Genomic DNA, 18,032 nt, shown 5'->3' with positions numbered 1-18,032 from the left:
CAGTCTTGTACGCTTTTTAAAATTTCCATGGAGCTTATAGCAAGGTAGACTACATAATAACCCTCTCATCGTGAACTAGAAAAACTAGAAAACATATTTTTAAATCTATCTTCAGATATCTAAGAAACAAGTTGCTCCAACCACAACATCTACCAACTTACCTACATCTGTGCTCATACAATCTACCCTTCCTTTTGCTACAAGGAATACATTCTCCCAGCTTTTAAAAAAATTTCTCCATTCAAGTCACCGAATTCCCTCCCCTTTCACCTACTCAAGAACCTAGCTCAGTAAATGAGTGCTCTCTTCCTTGGAATAACAATCTGCCCCTCCATTCTCATTTGCCTCAGCACGCATCTGGAAATTGAACACTTCAAGGTAAATAAATAAACCCTTCGACTATCTTATTGACATTTTCTGCTCCTCTCTATAGCAAAACTCTTCCAAAGCATTGCTTATAGAGATGCTCCTCAATTGTGATGGGGTTACATCTTGATAAACCTATTGTAAGTTGGCAATTTTGTACGTTGAAAATCATAAAGCTTCGTCTAAAGAGTAATTGCCTTCCTTCTCCTCTTCTCACAGGATGCAGGAGAGATATCTGGGCATTTTGCAGACATGATGAAATATGAAAACATAATATTCAAAGAAAGCCTGCAATACTAGTACACTTTAGAGCAGCAATTTTCAACCTTTTTCACCTCATGGCACACAAAGACTAATTACTAAAATTCTGTGGCACGCCAAAATATATAATTTTGCAGATCTGACAAAAAAATTGGTATAATTTTTATTCATTCACACAGGATAGCTATTGTTGTGTTGGCTGTTGTCATTTTTTAATTTGACAATCTAAGGGAAAATAAGTCAGTGCTCCTGACTAAATAGTCAGATATTGCATGTTTTAAAAATTCTTGCGGCGCATCGGTTGAAAATCGCTGCTTTGGAGTACTGATTATTTACCCTCATGATCCAGTTGCTGACTAGGAGCTTTGGCTCATTTCCTCTCCCCAGCATCACAAGAGAATAGTGTACCACATAGCAATAACCTGGGAAAAGATCAAAACTCCAAATTCAACGTATGGTTTTTACTGAATTCATATTACTTTTGTACCATCATAAAATCTGAAAAATCTTAGGCCAAACCATTGTAAGTTTGGGACCATTCGTTCTCATTTTCTCTACTCAATTTCACCCCATCCTCCCTTGAACCTACTCTAATCAATCTTTTTTCTCATTATTCTACCAAACTCTTTTTACAAAGGACATTAGGGTCCTCACATTTCCAAATTCAAAGCCTCCAATCTCATCTCACTTGAATGATCAGAATAAAACCTAGCCAGAAAATTATGTTGATCTTCATTACTAGCCAAATTTTGTTACACTATGTAGGCTAAAGCAACAGAACATATATTAATTCATTTTCCATTTCCCCAACTAGATCTTGATAATAAATAAACCGATGAGTAAAAAGATATCACTAATTATGACTTAGCAGATTTGGAAAAGTACAATAGTGAAGGCAAGGCCTACTTCTGTTGGACATGAGTGGGAAGAGCTCTGTAGTTTCTGAAAATGATAAGCTGCTATGGTGCCCATCTGCTTGTTCCTCTAATATTCTGAGCTCCAACTTGAACCTTCATAACTTACCCAACAAATAAACTACTGAAAACGCATGGTGAGTGGGAGTAGGGAGGTGCAACAGAGGTCAAGTCATGGTCCAAGAGCAGGCAGGTCACACCCGATGGCAACCATATTTTATAAGAGAACTTTAGCCAATAGAGTGTTTTATTTTCAATGCCAAGGTGAGAAGAAAAAGGGTAATTTTCATTCTTCCTTTTCTATATACAAAATCCAAACAAAAATGCTTTTATTTAAAAAGGAAATCATTTTAGTGTGCTGAAGTATGGCACCTATTTCTTTGGAAATTATCATAAAAGGACCCAAAGTAGCACACATAAAACTGTCTCTGCTCATATAGATAAATGGGGATTTTGTAAGTTAACAAATACATGCTGGGTTATTTCATTAACCATACTTACCTTTCCTAAAATATAATTTTTTTACTGTGAAAATTATAACACCTCTGTAATATCTCAGCCTTATTCCTCTCCCCCAATAAGAATAAAAGTAATTTCATCCTCTTAAGAAATCTTCTTAACTCTCTTAATATAAAGTACTAGGCTAATAGCATCTAACAAAGGCACTGGGAGAGAAAGGGGTGGGAAGATTAGTCTACTGGCCAAAGAAATTCTTGTCTTTTAAATCATTATATTTTAATTTTTTAAGGAGAACAGTGTCTCAATACTTTAATAAACATTTATGTGCAATTGTAGGTGTGCACATAATTCAATGCAGGATGTTGTAAATTTTGACTAAGCTAGAAGCACTCCAGAGCAATAAATATTTATATTTGAGGTATCTCAAGTCTACCATTAATACAATTCTCCTAATGGAAACAGGAAAGGAATACATACTATATCAACATAACAAATCTCCTAAGTAAAAATATAAAAATATATTCCCAGTCCTGTAATATTTTCTCAGAGCATTGGGAAAACAGTCAATCACAGAGATAGTGGGGGTTTTTACTCTCTGAGTCACTGTGACTATCAGAAAGTATAACATTTCTTTTACTTATCATCTGTAGAATATTGACAAATAGCTATAAAATCTAACTATATACAGTGGAGAGTATATGCTGTTCTGAGAACAAACTCTGTCCTTTACTCTGTCATTCTTATGTGCTCGGGAAAGATTTTCAAGTGGCCTCCAACACTTATTTTTTAAAAGTCTAGAAGAGATCCCCAGAAGGATTCTCAAAACAAAATAGAGGAAAAGAGGGATAAAAGTTGGAGACATTTCTGAAGCTTAGGGAAAAATAAATCAGTGTCATAAAATTGATGACCTGACAAGACTAAAAATTTTATTTCTCTCAGTTGAGTCCAGTGCTAGGTTAGCTTTTGTATTATAATTCTTGAACTAGGTGGAAAGAATCCTAGAAATGATGTAATACAAATAAGTGTAATTTGAGAATAGTCTATAGAGTCTTCAAACCAAATTTTCTACCTATAAATTCAAGCTTGGCTTTCTTAAAGCAACAAAAAAAAATATACCATAGTTCTTGGGAATAATTTTTGTAATAATCACTTTTTAAAAATTTCAGTCCACAGAATTATATTACTGCTGCACAATTTGAAGATCCATAGACTTAAAGAGTTCCATATGTGTTGGGACTCCCTTAATCTCAGTTGAGTGAAACCTAATTAGAATGTAGAGGAAATCAGGGAATGGGAAATGTAAATATACATGGCATATTTCTGTTTCCTCCTGAAATCCCATAAAAACAATAGTAAAGATTTTTTAAATAAACCCTCAAAGATAATATAAGAGATAAAAAACAACAACAAACATTTCAACTTTTTTTACCAGGAACATCCATACTAAAAGAAAAAGCATGGCCCATGAAAATGTTTTACATAAGCAATATCAACACATTTGGACAGCATGAAGGCAGCTACCAAACATAGCAAAGGGAAGAAGCGCCTTAAAGACTTATAAAGTGATTGTCTCTTGAGATTAAGATCCATTGTGATGGCAGAACTGCTTTACTTAAAAGTCTTTAGCATTGTTTATTTTATACACATTCATTACTCCATGAAAGTAAAAATTACTATACTAAATTAACATTAAAAGGGAAATTTATAAAAAGGATAATAGCACATCTTGTGGAATATGAAGAATTAAAAAAAAAAAAAAAACAATCTGTGGGAAGGTTAATATGATAGTCATTAATGCTGTTAGAGCAACTATTTTTCTGGTTCTCCCCCAACTTGGCCATATGGTGTGCATTAATGGCTCCTGTGTTTAAGTGGTACAACGTAACTATTCCTTGTCAATGAGTTTATGAACAGAGTGATGTATGGCATTTCTGGGCTTGAGAATTTAATTATGAGGAGATAATGTAGAGCCAGCTCATTTCCCTCTAGTATGATAAGCAACAATGTTTAAGATGGGGTCTGCTCTATAAACCAGGACCCCTACATGCCTATGATTAGCAAAGTCCTCCATTTATCCATGACAGATATGACCATGGTCAAGAAACAACTGTGTATTTTTTTTTTTATTACAGTTTGCTATCAACAGTATTTTGTATTAGTTTCAGGTGTATAGCACATATAGGTTACAGAGTGTTCCCTCCGATAATTCAAGCACCCCCTTTGTACCATAGATTGTTATGACAATATTGTTAACTATATTCCCTCACCTTTCCCTTGCATTCCCATGCCTATTTTATAAGTACAAACTAGTACTTCTTAATCCTATCACTTTATTTCACCTCGGCCCCTAACAACCTTCCCTTCTGGCCTTTGTCAGTTCTCTGTATCTATAAGCCTGTTTCAGTTTTGTTTGTTAGTTTATTTTGTTCTTCAGATTTCACATATAAATAAAATCATACTGTATTTGTCTTTCTCTGTCTGGCTTATTTCACTTAGCATAATACCCTCTAGGTCCATCCATGCTGTCGCAAATGGTAAACCATTGAGATCTGGGAGCTGTTAGTTATACCAAAATAACATAGGCCATCCTAAAAATTACAATTAGAAATATATATAAACCTAAAGGATAGTCAGAATCAGGGACTCTCTGCCTCACCTCCTGTCTCTGCTTTTCTGTGAATGTGGATGCTTCTGTCTTTCCCTTTATTAAACAGCCAAATGGTTGCCAGCAGCTCCTGGGCTTCACATTCCACAGTATCTCAGCTGAAGGAAACTAACTTTCTTCCTCACATCTAAGTCAGTAAACCTTAGGAAAGGACTTGGATTGTCATAGGTACACTCCTGAGCCAATAAAGAGAGGTCAGTGCATCGGAGTCGGGAACTGACAGATAAGAGCATAAGAGAATCATGTAATGACGTGCTTGGGAAAGAGAGTGGGCCTGTCTTCAAAATGGCTGAGGAATGCTCCCAGGACAAAAGAAGTTGCTGGGATGACAAATAACAGGCATTCACTTCAAGTCACTCTACATTTACTTTTATATTTCCTCAACATTTTGATGTTAAATAATTTAACATCCATGATATAACCCTTGCTCACTTTTACAGTTTCACCGCCCATCACTCACCACTTTAGGTAGCTACATGGAATTCTGACAAATTCCAAACAAGCCACACTCTGTCATGCCTCTGTGTCTTTGGCATACCCTGAAATTTCCTATCTCCTTGCCCAAGTACCCAACTCTACTTATCCCTAGAGTCAACTCAAGTGCAATTACCTCTCAGAAGCCTTCCAACAGACAGTGGGAAAAGTCTGAATTTTGAACTCAGAGAATATAGACTGAACATTCATGGTGTTATTTACTATCATGTGACCTTGCTCAATTTACAACCATTTTTTAATTTAATTTCAACATCTGTAAAATAATGATAACAAGTTTATAGTGTTTTATGGATTAGAACTAACATATGTATGTATAATTCTCAGAATAAAGTAATAGCTTTAAAGGTATATTTTATGTCTCATATGATATTTTAGTAAAACTTTCTACACATATATTTGTCTTCCATACCAGCCTGTGAGCTCATTGAAGAAGGACCATGATTTATTCATCTTCAGTGGGCAAAGCAAGTTCGAACACATTAGAATTACCTGAAAGTTGAAGACAATTCGGAATGCTGAGCTTTACCCTAGAGACATTGATTTAATTGATTTAATTGATGCCGCCCAGAAGTGATGGTGCTGTTTAAAATCTTCCCTGGTGGTTGTAATATGCAGAAAGGATTGACAATCACTGTACTAGGTGCTCAAATATTTGCTGAATGAATGTTGTTTGTTCTACAAGACTCCACTAAATGTTTCACTTATATACAGGAAGCCTTGCTGAAGGTGCCCAGTTAATAAGATGTGTTACTCTGCTGTACCTTGGAAGAAGCAAGTGGTATACAAAACTAGGCAGGGCTCTTTAGCATATGGATAAGATGACTAGAACTTGTCTTGACAAAAAAAAAGTGCCACATATCTGTTGTATTTGAGCCTCCCTTAATCTTTATATATTGGCTGTTTAATTTACACATGGAAATATGAATAACAATCATCAACAGTATTATTAAAATATGTTGACCTGGCTGGGGGGCAGGTCTGGAGTGGAGGGGCTCAACAGAGTTCCAAAGGGGGGCATCTGTAATACTTTCAATAATAAAGATAAATTGTAAAAATATGTTGAAGCATCATTATCAATAATAACTACATTATAATCAGTACCCCAAAACTCTTGATTCAGGAAGTAAAGAATATAGATTTCTCTGTGGATACAAAGTCCCAAGAATGTTATTTGTGCGATTGCACCACTATTTTTCAACATGACAAGGGCTATAGTTTATTCCTTGGCATAAATTGTACCTACAAGCCTAAGACATCCTGCAAAATACATATTAAAATGTCAATTGGCTGTATTATTAATGAAACTAATGGCATGGGGTCTGAATGACTTGTTCATACCCTAGTCCCATTTTAAATGATTGATAAATCACTAAGATGTGTCTTATTTTCCTTCCTTCTTTCATCCTATTAAATTGAAATAAGTATACTCAATCAGATGGCTTACAGAAATTTATTAAAATTGAAAGTTATTTAATCTTGTATCCTAAGAGCATCCATTCAATTGCCTTTCAGCTGGTCAGCTGCATGATTGCTGCTGTAGTAAATGCCCCTGCAGTCATCGGGCTAACAGAAATTCTGCCTGTGTTTCTCCAAATGTGAATTCTTAATCCTTTGCTTAAAACTTCTTGTTCCACGCATTGTAGACAACCTGCCTCTTCACACCTTTATTTAAAAGTCTCTAAAATCAGCACCCAAGCAAGTCACCCATGAATATTAATGTTTTTTTTAATCTAAGAGAAACTGACTGGGATCAACATCAAAGTTTTGCATCCCCTGGGGAATTGGTTTGATTTTTATCTTATGGTCGTTGTGAATTTTGTAAATAATCATGTTTATCTTTTTATGTCGACTACTTAGGGTAAAATTAATAGCTCACTCCTTAACAAGTGGATAGATTATTAGGCCATGCATGTCATGGCCATACTGTTATCTCCAATCTGTTTTTCATACATTTTTTATTTAATCTTTCACTGCCATTATTAACTTCTATTAATTTTAGTATATTCTCTGTATTCTCACAAGCCACCTTTTATCCATTCTAGAATAAGGTGAGGGTACAAGTAAATAACTAAGTCACTACATACATGCATACATGCATAATGTATACGCACATACATAAACACAAAAGGCTGGCTGGAAGACTGAAAAGGAGAGTTCCTACAGGTTACAGATGGCTCATCTGTGTTGCTATGTCAGGGCAAATTCTAAGAGAAGGTTGTGGAAATTGGTATTAGTAGGAATCGAGAATGTCATTTACTATTCCAGCATTAGTTCAGAAGAAGCGGGGTTCCACCTTTAAAATATTTCTAAACAAAAACATGTTAGGTTGCCTGCCAGAGGTTCTTGAAACTGAAGAACTGATATAATATTATTCAACCAACTGAAATAATCATAAATATACATGATCTTTCTGGTCATGCTAATATTGCTTTTCTAACAAGGCCAGACTTAAGTCTATTAAGCACAAAAGTTATAGCAGCTGATTTGGGCCAAACAGCAAGACAGAATGTTACTGTGGGCATGATTTGTTTCGGTCTGTCATGCACAGTTACCCGGTCTTTCTGTCTTTTTTATAGGAAAAGACCTGCTCTGTCATCGGATGAGCCCCAGAGAGGCAGAAAAGAATTGAATGTCTGAGAGACAAACATGAATGAAACCTGTTTCCTATGTGAAGTAAATTTTTTAGTGCTAGTTGTTTTGGTGACTAATGTTGTTCTCTTTCTTAAAAGATTATACTGTAGGGTGTCCAGTCTTGCTTATGTGTTTTCTGAGACTGTGGGGCAACTGAGGTACGTTAGACCTCATGGAGAAAGAAAATGAGGAGTGGCAGCTGCCTGCCACGTCTGATGGCAGGAACAAATGATCGATGTCAGGAATTGAAAGCAGAGTTGCTTTCTCAGTGTTGAATTACCCATTCTTCAAGTCAGGTGTTAATAAGGGAAGGATTTTCGTCACTTCAGGCCCATATTCTGGGTTACAAAACAGTGTTTCCTGAGCATGATGGGAAACTAGAACAATAATCTTATTTAATTTTGTTTTACTTCTTAACCTTCTTTTAAATTTCAATAATTTTAGCCCCCACTAATGTGTTATAATGAAGCCATAAAAGACACTACATCTCTCTTAAATTATGTGTAAAGGGGTATTAATTTTGAGAAATATATTTCTGTATAACATTTCAAAAATCTTGGATGAATTTTATCTCTAAAAATGTCAAGTTTTGGATTTATACATTATTTTTTCCAAATTTCATCATACATTTTTATCATCTAAAAGAAAATTCTATGGAAACAATTGACTGGAGTCGGTTTTATTTTTCCTCCCAGGAACGACCAAAAGAAAAATGCATTATTAGCATGTAGCTCACAATTATTTGATGGCCAGGGTAAGAAATGAAACTATTTTCAAGAAGCAGCTGATAAAGGCCTAGACTCATTAAAGTGAATTTAAAGGCTTATGACTAAGTGGTAAATATTTCAGAGGATCAAATCTAATAAACTAATAAGCAAGCTAAATGAATGCCATATCTACTACACACCAATTTAATTCAATGTTGCACACATGGTAAACCTCTTAGCCCAACACTTGACAAAATAATTACCTCATTAACGGATGAGTGTAAGTGTAGTTTAGAAATCTTCATGGACTAGGGTTTTACCAAGGAAAATGAAAGCTTTATATAATCCCTTTTCCACTTGATAAGAAAAAACGCAGGCTTAAAAATGTCATTAGATTTTTTGGACAGTTGAAAAGGAACTCTGAAAAAAATGAAAATAATGCATATAGACAGAATTAGAAAAACATATGACAATCTATATTTTGTTTTATCTCCTACTGTAATCATAATGTTAGCAGAGTTCTAAGTTTTGCTTTCTTTGCAGAGTCCAACATATATTTTCAGAAAACAGAATTGCAGGAATCAGTTGAGATTGGAATGTAAGGGAAGACCCTCCATCAAGGACATCTCAGAATGGGAAAAGGAGCACTAGGAGCTATTTCTGAAAGAGTCAGACCTCCCAGGTTTGCTGTTGCTCATGACTTATCTTCTGTGCTATTCATTAGTAAAACTCGGTGCTAAGTAAGCCCACTATTTTGTGTGCCTAACTAACAGTTCTAGTATTTGAAATTTCAGTTTCAGTCCATTTCTAGGAGATTCCCTTTAGGAGACTCAGTCTGCTGCCTTCATTGCCTTTGGTTTCAGTCTGTCTTGTTAATGCCTTTAGACTAGTTATTTTCTTTGAAATAAAAACTTGGCTTTCATATTCCCTCTAAACATGGCCTTTAAGGAAAACAGCCTTGAGATATGTTCACATACCATTTAACTCACACATTTAAAGTCTAAAGTTCAGCCCTAGCTGGTTTGGCCCAGTGGTTAGGGCTTCACCCTGCAGACTAAAAGGTCCTGGTACCTTGGTTGCAGGCTCAACATGATGTCTTCTAGATTCATCCAAATTGTTGCAATTAAAAGAATTCATTTCTCATGTATGAATAAAATTCTTGCATCTTCTTTGTCCATTCTTCTGTTGAAAGACACTTAGATTGTTTCCATATCTTGGCTCTTGTGAATAATTCTGCAATGAACATGAGCGCACTGATAACTCTTCAGAGTTTATGCTCTGTTTCAGAAGATAACATTAATAAACAAGGGTTAAATCACATAGAGTAGACTATAAATATACTCTAAATTCAGTGATGAAGACCATTACACATTCTGTGCTGAATGAATAAAAAACTCAAGGTTTAAACAACTCCGTAATGAGACGTTATTTAGAATCTGGCCTCTGTCACTTGTCAGTGGTATGATTTTAGAAAAATCAGTTCATCTTTTGATTCTTGGTCTTCTCATCTGTAAAAGGAAATGATATTACCTACGTCAGTTATGTCTTTGGAAGATAAAGTGACATAAGGCACCTGAACATAATGCCGGACATAATATACGCACATGAGCAACATTGGTTGAGTCAGGGAATGAGAAAGATCTGTGCTGGCAAAAAAAAAAAATAGAAACAGGAAGAGAGTCCCAGGGACAGTAAAAATTAATGTAAAGTCTCAAACTTTAACTAGGATATAAACAAATAGTTTGTCTTCTCTTCTTTTTTAGGTTAAAGTATATCTAAAACTGGTCATTTCATCAATTCAAACCACCAACACACTAATCCCTCAGTAGTAGCAGAAATATTTTCTCTGGGAATATTAACTAAATGTTTCCCAGTTTAGAATATTTTTGGCAAATGAGGTGGAGACTACTTGGATGATTATATCTAATTCAGATCCTTACTTAGAACCTTGTGAAATGTTGCATATTAAAAATGAAATGCAAGTGTTTTATTATATATCAGCTCATAGTGATTTTCCAAGTTGATTGTCACCTTTTCCTAATTTTGGATTATGTTTTCTATTTCAAAGTGAAACGTTGGCATGCTTACTGGTTTTTTATTTCTTCTTCAAATCTGGATGCCCAACTGTCGAACTCCTAAAATTTTACTTCCTACAGCAGGTTGAACATGTTTTTAGAAACACTTTTATAATTTTGTTCCAATTTATTTTGCCAAAGCTACGGAGCCTTTATGACAGAGGAGGAATGCTTGCAGCAAACAGAGGAGAAAGAATACAATCTTTCCAAGCACAGGCATTTTATAATTGCTTAACACATGGAAGGGATTGCTGAAGCTGTCTTTCTAAGAGCCCACAAATCCTCTTCGGCTTTTCTTTTAAATTTGGCTGCTGTAAACTGTGTTTAGAGTTACATTATTAAAATACAGCCAAGAATAAGCAGATTTCTGTGAGGATTAAATCTATAACATTTTAACTCGCGAATACTCCCTGTAGTGACATATCGCTGAAACACTACAAATTCTGACATTAGACTTAATTTAAAATCTGGGTCTGCCCTTCACTGGCAGTGTGGTTTTGAACAAGTTACTTCTTATTCCAGAGTCTGTTTCCCAATATGTGAATGAGGATAATAATGAACAATGACCACATAAAGTTCATGAAGATCATATTAAACAGTAAATATAAAATGACTGGAAATAAGAAGGAGATCATTAATTATACCTATTATCATTTTTATTAGAAAAAGGAGCTGGTGGTCATTCACAGCATATGGAAAATTATTCCAGGGATATTGAGAAAGCGTGGTCAATTGTTGCTTAGAGACCCAAAATGTAAAGATGATATAGGTGGTATCACAAACACTACTTAACAGAGACCCAAACAAATAGGACAAGAAACAGATCTCTAGGAGTAATTGTTTATAATATAAAAACATCAGTGTTTTATTTAGTGAAAATTGGTTATTACCTCATTATCTCTAGGAATATTACTTGGCAATGTGGATAGTACTGACAAAGAGCTTTATTTAAAAAAAAAAAAAAAAACTAAAAAAAACCTGTAATAATGAGGTGAAAGCTCTGAAAATAAAAAGACTAAATGATAATACTTACTAAATCTCAATGGTAAAAGAATATACAAATGCACTGTCCTTTGTATTTCTCTAGAGTTTTACACACACACACACACACACAATAGATTTGTAAAGTCAGAAAGACTCAGTCAAACCCATATGAATCCTAGAATTAACTAGCTGTGTGGCTTAGGACATCTTCACTTCTGTGAATATTCTGATCTGAAAGGTAGATAATACCATCTATGGCACAGCATTGTGTTGTGAGAAATAAGTGAGATTGAATATTTAAAGGACGCAGTATAGTTTCTGGCAGCAGAAATCTAAATTAATGATAGTTTTCTTACAAAACCCCATCCCTTTTTGTTCAGTTGATGATATAAAGCTGGAATCTGAGGTCCACTCATTTATATTAGCTCAAAAACAGAATTTTAGAAGACAATAAAAAGTTTCAAGTTTTCTTTATTATCTAAGCTTATAAAACACAGCCAAGGTAAGCTAAGGGTGGATCATCTTGATATTAAATTTGTGAAATAACTATGACAATGATTCGAGAAGCTTTTCATCAGAAAAGCATAAACAATTAACCCTTGCTCACCCAATAATGTCATAAGTGTATGGTTCTGTACCAAACCTTGTTAACTATTTTAAAGACTCCATGATTGTATTATAGCATAACAAGCAGTTAATAAATTCCTATTAAACACCTACTAAATGTTGAATACTATGAAATAATGGCCTTGGATTCTGGTGATATAGTGGAATATATCCAAAAAGTGCACACCATTCAGTTCATGGTAAGTTCCAAACGACCATCTTCAGACTTAGACTTGTCCTTGAAAATTATAATTAAGATCTCTACAATAGAAAATTCAGGAGGATCCTGCAATGGAAATAGCACTAGAATTGACGTCAAGAGCCCTGGTTTACAAACCAGCTCTTTGGAGGACCATGTTATGTCATCACTTCATCTCTGTGAGCCTCAAGTTGCTCACTAACAATATACCATGTAGCCTGACCACCTCAGGTGCTGTTGTGAATGTTAAAATGAGTTGGCACATGAGAAATTGCTCTGAAGGAAACAGGCTCATGCTGGGAAGCTGCTCCCAGCTGTGTCTAAAACAGTTGCTAGATGTTCATTGATTTCCCAGAACGGATCCTCCAATTTTCCTCCTCTCATGAATCTGATTTCAACCTTCTTCTCTCTTCCTTCTAGCCTACTCTCCTCTTGCAGAAGTTAAAAAAAAAAAAAAACCAACAAGATAAAATCAGAATTGCCTTTCTTTCCATGGAGATAGAATTATCATTACTTATGTATGTAAATATCTAAGGCCAAAAATACAGCCTAGGAATCCTGACTCCCAGCCCATTACTCTGCATATCTATCTACTTGCAAATGACTAGAGTAGGAAAAAGGCATTTCCAAGTAGAAATTAAATAGCCCACTGTCCAGCATTGTCACACCACCTCTACTCATCTATTGGTTACTTGTCAAGAGGTAAAAATTATTTTAATTCCATTATGTTGACAATACTGGTTTGCCAAATATCAACTTTTTCCTAATCTTTCCCCTTTCCTCAACACTCCAGTGTTTGAGGTCATTGCTAAAAGTCTGAAAATATTCATTATATATTAATAAATATAGAGTATTTTTATTATTGGTCTGCTATGGTTACTTTACATGAAGAATTACTTTCTTTAGCTAAGTGTATATGGTACTACAATGAAAGAAGGCCAAACTTGGCAGACTTGAAACAATGAAGACCACATTGTTGTCTGAAGCTGTTCAGGACTGATGCCTTCCAACTCCAGAGAGGCAGGCTGAACTTTGCATACATAATCTTATTGATATAAGTGCTTATAACCTCATATAACTTCACATCTTTGTTTCTAGGCAACCAGAAATGCAGAAATATGACAACCTCATATTTATAATGTAGAATTATGCTGGCTTCAGGATCATTTATTGTAATATTTCAGCATTTCAGATGAGCTTATAGACTAAATTAGGCATTGGTTGATTTTAAAAGGTAAAGAACTATAGTTTGCCTCCCATTCAATCAGCATTTATAGGGTCCTAACCCTATAAATGGGTCAAGCACTATTCAAAGGAAGAAAAAAATGCAAGATCCTATCCCTAAAAGATCTAACAATTTAATGAGAACTTTAAATTATAAATATATGTGTATATATGTATGTGTATGTGTGTGTGTGTGTGTGTGTGTACATACACACAAGACTATTAAAATTAGTGTTATAAAAATGGGATTTTTGCACTTGCTTTCTTCATTTATTTATTGTAACTATTGGGTGCCTGCTATATGCCAGAGACTGTATTAGGTATAGGGAACCAAACATAAGTGCCATATTGTCTCTGCCCCCTAAGCTTACAATCTATTGAAGGAAGCAGACAATAATAAATTTATTTTACATCATTTTGCTCCTTTCCTGGATAATTCCTCTACTTGAAATGCATTTTCCACCTCTTACTTTACACGTTGTCAATGTGATAACTCACTCACTCCAAAGGACTAAACTCAATTCTCAACTTCCCTAACACCACCGTTGCTATACATGTCAAGCAAATTTAGTTGCTCTATGCCCTATACACCTACACTACCCTAATGCTTAAAAAATAGGATATCTGTAGCTTTTTTTAGGGAATAATTTTGCAGTGAGAATGCTGATGCTTTACTGTACCATTTACTTTTCCTAGGACATGTACCCTTCTCCTTGAAGAACCAAGAAATACTAGCTACTAACCCTATGTGGACACTGACATGTAGTAATTATTAAATTTAATTCTTCACTATGTCTAAACTATATAAATCAACTCTGACACAGGTACAACTTATTTCCAATTTACTAGGAAACCCTCTTAGTATAGCATGGAAATAAACCCAGTTCAGTGCTGGAACATTTTGCCTGGTGAGCCTCTAAATGAACATCAAGTACTTCTGCGGTTAATGCTACATGTTGGGTTTTCCAGTTCTGTGGACTTTAAAGATGAAAATCTCTCCATGCTATCATACTACACATCTGTTAGGCTTACTAACACACATGAATTTCCCATAAACTAGATTGGTACCTACCCTAAAATATATACTGATTAAGAGATTAAGCATGAATTATCTAAGAAATTTTAGTACTAAAACAATATGCCTCTCACCAACTCTCTCTTTGCTAAATATTTTTCTTATGGAGTCTCCTTTTAGTTTTCTTTTCAATAGTTTTGTGTGTCGATGGGATTGAACAGGGTGGTTTTCAGGTTTTTCCCTTTGAAAGCTTGGTTTTACTACTTTTAGGTGTTTCAGTGCATGTTGTCTCAAAATTATATTAAATTACCAAATTTATAGCAGAGTCATTGCAGATCAAAATATTTACTTAAAATATTCAGAAGTATTTTCCCCACTTTTAGAAAGCCAATCTAGTTGCTCTTCATGACCCATTTGTATAAGGTAAACATATACACGCCTTTATTCAGATTTTCTAAGCAGAGAATTATATATACAAAACAAAGACAGCAGGAATGTCAATAAATTCACAAAAATTTAAATGCAAATTCATGTAGAAGCAATGAAATGCTTTGATTAAAAAGGAAAACTAGCAAGCAAAATAGAAACAGACTCATAGATAGCAGGCAGACAGTTCTAGAGGAGAGGTGTGGGGGGACGGTGTATGGATTGAGCAAAAAAAAAAGAGAGAGAAAGAACTCATGAACATGGACAACAGTGTGTTGATTGCAGGGTGGGGGGAGGTGAATAAGGGTATAGGGGGGATAAATGGTGAAGGGAGAGAATAAAATAAAGGGAATAATAATAATAATAACAAATAAAAAGGAAACAAAACAGCAAATAGCCTATATCTGCGTTTTGGTTACCTATTGCTGTAACAAAATATTCCAAAACCCAGTGTCTTTAACCAGCACTTTACTATTTTCAATAGTTCTGTGTGTTGATGGGATTGAACAGGGTGGTTTTCAGGTTTTCACTTGGGGTCTCTCACTGAATTCAGCTAAATAGCAATCAGGCTGGAGCTAACTTGAGGTTTAACTGGCCTGAACATCCCAGTTAATATCTTCACTCACGTTGTCTTCATCTCAGCTGGGTTGACTGCAATAGCTGAAGAACATCCATCCATCTCTCTCTCCTTGTGACCTCATGGCTTGACTGCTTTAGACATTTGCTCACAGCATGTTGGTAGATGACTTCTCCCAGAACACTTGTTCTAAGAGACCTGGTGAAAAGCTGCAAGGCATCTCATGACCTTGCCTCAGAACTCAGGCATCATCCCTTCTACCACATTCTATTGGTGGTGCTCAGAGTTGACAGAGAATATAAGCAAATAGGTAACTCAATAGATTTTTATAAAATAATGTCTTACAATGATAATTCATATAAGCAAATGAAAATGTGCTTGACTTTTAATTTTCTGTATTTGTCAATAGTTCAAATAAATAAAATTTATAGATAATTCTTAAATTCTCATTTCTGTCAGTATTATCAATCACTATTCCTTTAAAAATAACTTTGTAGAAAGACACAATAGAAAGCATCTGTTGCATACTTCAATAAAAAGTTTTTAAAAAGCATTTGCTGCATTTGAGTTTTGTCTCTTTTCATTTGGTGCAGGTTCTAACAAGCAGTAAGCAGGCAAAAAAAAAAAAAAAAAGCATTAAATATCATGCCTAAAAGATGGTATAGAAAAATGAAGACAATGATTTCTTCCTGTTACTACAAGAGATGTAACAAAATGGGCTAAGACTTCAGGGAGCCATGTACGTCAAAGGAAAACAATCTCTTTACCACAACATGAAAAAACATTCTTCAGCTATATACTTTTGTGTCTCCCTACTGAAAGAGTCTCTGTCGCTTACAATTGAGATCAGTATGACTATGCATACTAATAATATGACTTATTCCAGCACTCACTGTTTGGTTAGAATTTATAACTTGATTAACCTGGCTAGAGATATGATTCTGTTGACTAATCCACTTTTGTCTTAAAACAAGCAGATTATGTTTGTCAGTTTTTGAATGCTATTAGGTTAATTCAATTTAGAAAAGCTAATTGGGTTAGTGTGTTATTTTTAAGAGGAGAAATTATTCCAAACCTAAGATAGACAGTAGAAACGTGTGCCATTCCACACGGCTAGAATCTCCAGAAGGGTTTAAAGTCAGTGAAGTCTCCCTCACATAGGTGAGTGCCTCACGACCTGGGGAATGAATGAAACACACCTGACTGTCCACAGTTTTGAAAATATGACAGAAGAACAGTGTTTATGGGTCCCTGAGAAATTTCATAATTTTTTCTTCTCATATTATGTTAGAAAAATAAAAAATAAAACTTATTAAATAGGTAGGTAAGAAGACATGCTTCATGCTGGTCTAGATATTGAGGCCTCATAAACCTAAAGATTATTCATCACACCGGCAGTTTAAATTGATCTTTATAAAACTTTTCAAGATGTCAATTTAAACATCCAAGTGTGCAGTTTTACAAGAAATGAGAGTTTAATAGGCTGCATTGATTGTTCTGTAACTCAGAAATTCATATGCTGCTTACAGTCACTGATGCCTCAATGACTGATTTATATTTAAGCTATATAAACATCATTTTTCCCCCCCAATAACCATAGATTACGTTCCATATGTTAACATGGGCAATAGTGTTTCAGAGGAGATAAATCAAAACTCACATAGTCTGTCGCTTTATAGTATATTTTATTTTGAAATTTTTCAGGGACAATAAAAGTATGTTTTCTCCTTTTTGAGGCATCTACTTTCAAATTAATTAGCAGTATTCAAGTATTTTACTATTTATAGCAATAATCTCACCACAATCCAAGATATTTTTTTTACTGGTTATTTGGGAGGTAAGATGTTGGATAATATTGACCAGAAAATAATTATTTTGTATTGAGATTGTGTCAGGATTAGTTTTCGGAAATAGAATGGATTGAGCCGATGAATATTTACAAGTCTCCGAGTCATTCTGAAAGAACAGTTACAGACAGAAAGACAGCAAAACATTTACTTTCCTGTGACTCTGGGTGAGGCAAGCAAGGAATGAAGTTGGAAATTAACAATGGAGCCGAGAATTCAGTTTACAATAAACTGTAGAGGCCTAATTCTTGGTTGTCCTAGTAACAGCACCACTAGCTCATAATAAAGATTTTATGATGAGAAAAGACAAGCGAATGAAGTAACTATGAATTAAAGGGAGAGCAATGCATTGACTGGATATGGGTTAGCAAATAACTGACAATGGCCTCTTTTTGTGTAGCCCTCAAGTTAAGAATAGTTTCTACATTTTTAAAGGGTTGTAAAAACAAAACAAAAAGGAAGAGGAAGGGATCCAGTGCGGACTGTAAAGGCTAAAATACTTTTTTTCTGGCCCTTTACAAAAAGAGATGGCAGACCCCTAGTCTCTATCACTTTACCTCCATGGGGACCTGCAGAGAGGC

Source organism: Miniopterus schreibersii, assembly GCF_964146895.1.
Source record: "Miniopterus schreibersii genome assembly, chromosome: 10".
Taxonomy (NCBI): domain Eukaryota; kingdom Metazoa; phylum Chordata; class Mammalia; order Chiroptera; family Miniopteridae; genus Miniopterus; species Miniopterus schreibersii.
This window is presented reverse-complemented; position numbering follows the sequence as displayed.